Below are 4775 nucleotides of genomic sequence, written 5' to 3' on the forward strand. Positions count from 1 at the left end.
AAAAAAAAAAAATACTTTTCCGATGTTGAGTCAAAGTTAGAAAGGACTTCACCATGAGGTTATAAAATAATATCCTAAATCTTCCCCTAGGTCTTTTTCTTCTTCTTTCTCAACAGCTAAATCTTTAGCCATTTGGTGTCTACTCTGCAGTACAGTGTAAATCACTGAATTTTTCCTTCACAACTTAGAGATGCCACCTTTGATCCTAAACTGCACCACACCTACATTCTTGTAACATTCCTGGATTTTTCGGTTTTTTCTTTCTTTCTTTCTTTCTTTCTTTCTTTCTTTCTTTCTTTCTTTCTTTCTTTCTTTCTTTCTTCTTTTTCTAGATTTCTTTTTAAGATTTTATTTATTTATTTGACAGAGAGAGAGAGTGTGTGAGCACAAACAGGGGGAGGGGCAGGCAGAGGGAGAGGGAGAAGCAGACTCTCCACTGAGCAGAGAACCCGATGCAAGGCTCGATCCCAGGACCCCTGGGGTCATGACCTGAGCCCAAGGCAGCAGCTTAACCAGCTGAGCCACCCAGGCGCCACTAAGATTTTATTTATTTATTTATTTATTTTAAGATTTATTTATTTGACAGAGAGAGAGACAGCGAGAGAGGGAACACAAGCAGGGGGAGTGGGAGAGGGAGAAGCAGGCTTCCCGCGGAGCAGGGAGCCCGATGCGGGGCTCGATCCCAGGACCCTAGGATCATGACCTGAGCCGAAGGCAGACGCTTAACAACTGAGCCACCCAGGCGCCCTAAGATTTTATTTTCAAGTAATCTCTCGGGTGCTCTACTGACCGAGCCAGCCAGGCGCCCCCCCCCCTTGGATTTGTCTTTAAAAAGTAGCAGAAAAGGGGGTGCCTGGGTGGCTCAGCCGGGTTAAGCATGGGACTCTTGATTTTGACTCAGGCCATGATCTCAGGGTCCTGAGATCGACCCCTGCCTTGGGTTCTGTGCTCAGCACCGGATCTGCCTGAGATCCTCTCCCTCTGCCCCTCTCCCCACTCGTGTGTGCCTGAGTGCTCTCTGTCAAAGAAATAAATGAAATCTTTAAAAAAGAAAAAAGGAGCAGAACAGGGGTGCTTGGCTGGCTGTCAGTAGAACATGCGACTCTTGATCTCAGGGTCATGAGTTCAAGCCCTGCTTTGGGCCAAGAGCTTACTTAAAAAAAAGAAAGAAAGAAAGAAAGAAAGAGAGAGAGAGGGACGCCTGGGTGGCTCAGTCGTTAAGCGTCTGCCTTCGGCTCAGGTCATGATCCCAGGGTCCTGGGATCGAGTCCCACATCGGGCTCCTTGCTCAGTGAGGAGCCTGCTTCTCCCTCTCCCTCTGCTGCTCCCCCTGCTTGTGCTCTCTCTCTCTGACAAATAAATAAAAATCTTAAAAAAAAAAAAAAAAAGAGAGAGAGAGAGAAAGGAAAAGCAGAACACACTGACCTAACCACCTTTGATTCTTTGAGTCCACGGGATTGACCCATCATGTCCATGCAGATGATGGTTGGGCACCCATCAGACAGAGCCCAACACTGAGAGGCGACTGTGATCCGATTCCTGTCCCCTAGGCGTTCATGGTCTCCGGTGGGGCGCCGAGTCACTTTGTACGGAGAATCCTTCTCAAGAGAATGGACGCCCCTTTGGAAAGCGGCAGGCACTACGGAATGGATGGACCCTCGGACAGAGCAGGGTGCCCAGTGATAAAGCTCTTGTCTTTTCTTACCCTGGGGAAATGGATCTGCCCAGCAGGACATAACCGCCCACGTCCGAGCTGGAGTCCAGGTCCCACCTCACTGGACTCTGGGCCTCCTGCCATCACCACCGGTTCCAACTTAACCAAGAGTCATCTCTTGCGACACCACCCACCAGGGTGGTGCTTGGTCCTGGCAGTAGAGAGAAGCCAGACACCGTTCCTCTCTCCTCTCCGCCCCCATGCGGGGAGCATCCAGCCCAGGACCCGGATAAGACACCTGCCCAAATGGCCAGAACACCAGGTTCCGACGCACAGGGGACTGAGAGAGATGAACACATGGCTGGGGCTCCCACTGGCCGTGACCCCCTTGAGGCCCAAGGCCTCTCCCGTTTGGCTCCGTGTCCCTACCGGGAGCATGTGATGCATACTCAAGAAATGCGGTAGTGGGATGGAACACAGAACCAGCTGAATCGGGAAGGCCTGCCTGACATCGTAGGGGGGCTTAACGTCAGAATTTCAACGCGAGTCAGAATTTCAGGGCACGTCCACATGAGGGGGGAACCGGGACATTGCAGTCTGAAGCAAGAGTGGGGGGCCGATTTGGGGGAACGAGGGGACCGGTCTGCATCAGGCTGCCCTGCCCCAGCCACCTCCAAGTTACGAGCTGGGCCTTGGAACTGCCCCAGGGGACGCTTGCTTCTGGTGGGCTCTTTCCTACCATAATCGCCCCCTCACCCCCACGTCCCTTCCCTCACAGGCTCATTCACATCCTGAACTTGGCCAGCAGGTTCAGCTTCTCACAGGAACCCACACCCCTTCCCTCTGCCGCCGCCGACGCCGCCCCCCCCCCCCCCCCCCCCCCAGGCTGGAACGCTCCTTATTACATCAGACTCTGATCCAATGGACGTCTGTTGACTGCCCACCGTGGAAAGCAGGATCACAGAAGGTCCCGTGTCATCTGTAAGGTGCCCTTACCCCAGGCCCTCCACTCACCACCATAAACACACCAACCCAGACTCCTCCCCTTGCTCTCAAGCCCTTTTTGAATCGGCCTGGGAGCCACCTTGCTCTCCCTGGAAAGCCTCATTATGTGAGCTATAAACCTTTTCATAGCCTCGTGGGGGACGGGGGTCACCAGTCTCCACATCTAAAACAAATCTGGAGGATGAACTGGGGAAGGGGTCCATCTGGTTCCGCAGAGCGGCAGCACCCCACAGCAGCTCCGTCCCGCACCGGCTCTCAACAGATCCCGGGCCTGGGTCCAAAGGTCTCCTGTGTGTGCCAGGCCCAGGGAATCCGTTATTTCCTCATCGGTACACTGTTTACTGAGTGCCTGCGGTGTGCTAAACACGAAGCCAGGCCCGGGACTGTCGTGAAGCGACTTGTGCCTGGATTTGCAGGAGCGCGCCCAACGCTCCCATTGTCACGGGGAATTCAGGCCAGACAGAAGAAGAAGCTGACCGGCGGCACCTTCCCAGATGCTCCGAGGAGTGCTTCCGGCTGGCGGGCTTGGAGGGCCACCAGCCTCGGGCCCCCGCCCCAGAGACTCGAATTCGATTGCTGTATGGCGGTGCTGGGGCATGAGCCTGATTGAAACGAAACCCCAGGAGTTTCTGGGTGTCACCCGGGTGGATAAACGCTGCCATAGGTAGATCCGGAAGAACGAATTTTCCTTCCCTACGGGGGAAGACCTTTGTGGCCATGACCTCAGCTGCTCGTCCTTTGTTCCGGACGGTTAAGGGGGCCGGCAGAGCGAGTGGAGAGCTACCTGAAGCAGCCGGATTGAATCATCCAAATTGGAGGTCGAGTCACATGTGCACGGGCGTTACGTATTTCTACCAAAAACTGCTCGTCGCCAAACCCTCGGCCTGGGCCAACCTCTCCGGGCGCAGAGCGAAGAGAGAGCAGGAAAAGCACTTCGAGAAGAAGCACCAAACAGTCGGCAAACCGATCCTGACGGCCGCCGACACACAGGTTAACCAGGTGCGAGGCCACGCGGGACGGGACGGGACGTAGGACAGAGTCTAGATACTGACAGCAAAAGCGCTAGAACCTGCTGCGCCGCCACCACAAATCAATGATGGGTAGAACAGCCGCCAGCGCGGAAAAGCTTGCCGCGGGAGATGAACCCCCACCGTTTAACCCACACAGCAACAAACAGCAGAACAAAGACGAAACGACGACAACAACAAAAAAGGTACCAAAAAGCAAAACAGAAAAACCCGGAACCAAGAAGTTTGGAAAGTAAGCACACACTGGAAGGATCTGTTTTTGCCACAGCAGGTATTGACCCCAAGGGGGTGCACCGTTCCCGGAAGTACTGCAATACCAGGTCGATGCGCGGAGTGGACGGAGCAAGCTCCTATTCCATCTCCCTGCTCCAAAAATCCACTTAATATATTGTCCTCGGATAGAGGACGTATCAGATATTAAACTGATAAGAACAGATACTACACTTGATCTTAGCCAAAAGGCCGAGAAGCGATGTCTGTCGCCCTGTCCTCGCCGCCACCGTCCCGCCGCCAGCCATATTGCACTCACGGTGAGCCATGTCACCCGCTGTCCACATTCCCGGCTCACTATCCTGTGGCGGTCCGCTCCACACGCGCTTGCAGATGCAGTGATTGCCCCGCGCTCCTGGTGAATTTTCACATCCCTTTCCGCTCCCTCGCGTCCTTCCCGAGAGGATGACCGGCGATTTGCATGCCCCGCCCCGCCCCGCCCGCCCCGCCCCGCCCCGGGGGCGTAGCACTGCGGTCCCGCTCCGCCCCTGGCCCCGCCCCCAGTCCCCGGAACTCCGGCGTCCCAACGCTGACACCCCACCCCCCCACGCCCGGCCCAAAGCAGGGGAGGGGGTGTGTGTGTGTGGCGGGGAGCTCCGGGACCCGAGCGGTCCCCGTGCGCCCGAGAACACCGCGGGGTCAACGCTGTGCGTCCGGGAGGGACGCGTCCCCCCGGGGCCCCCAGGCACGGCCCCCGACCTTGGCGGGGAGCGCACTGCGGCCGGGGCAGGAGCCTGTGCCTGTGCCTGGGAGCCGGCCTCCGCCCTCCCCCTACCCGCCTCCTCTCCAGCCTCCCGCGACTGAGACACCCCCACCCC

At 56.3% G+C, this 4775-nt stretch overlaps 1 non-coding gene across 1 annotated transcript; it reads right to left on the reverse strand.

The window, feature by feature from the left end:
• Window positions 1-3970: 3970 nt before the first annotated feature.
• On the reverse strand, window positions 3971-4161 carry LOC116627027. The gene has a single exon (XR_004298396.1). It is a non-coding gene; the product is annotated as a U2 spliceosomal RNA (small nuclear RNA).
• Window positions 4162-4775: the final 614 nt, after the last annotated feature.

The sequence above is a fragment of the Phoca vitulina genome, unplaced genomic scaffold (genome assembly GCF_004348235.1).
Source record: "Phoca vitulina isolate PV1807 unplaced genomic scaffold, GSC_HSeal_1.0 scaffold92, whole genome shotgun sequence".
NCBI classification, from domain to species: domain Eukaryota; kingdom Metazoa; phylum Chordata; class Mammalia; order Carnivora; family Phocidae; genus Phoca; species Phoca vitulina.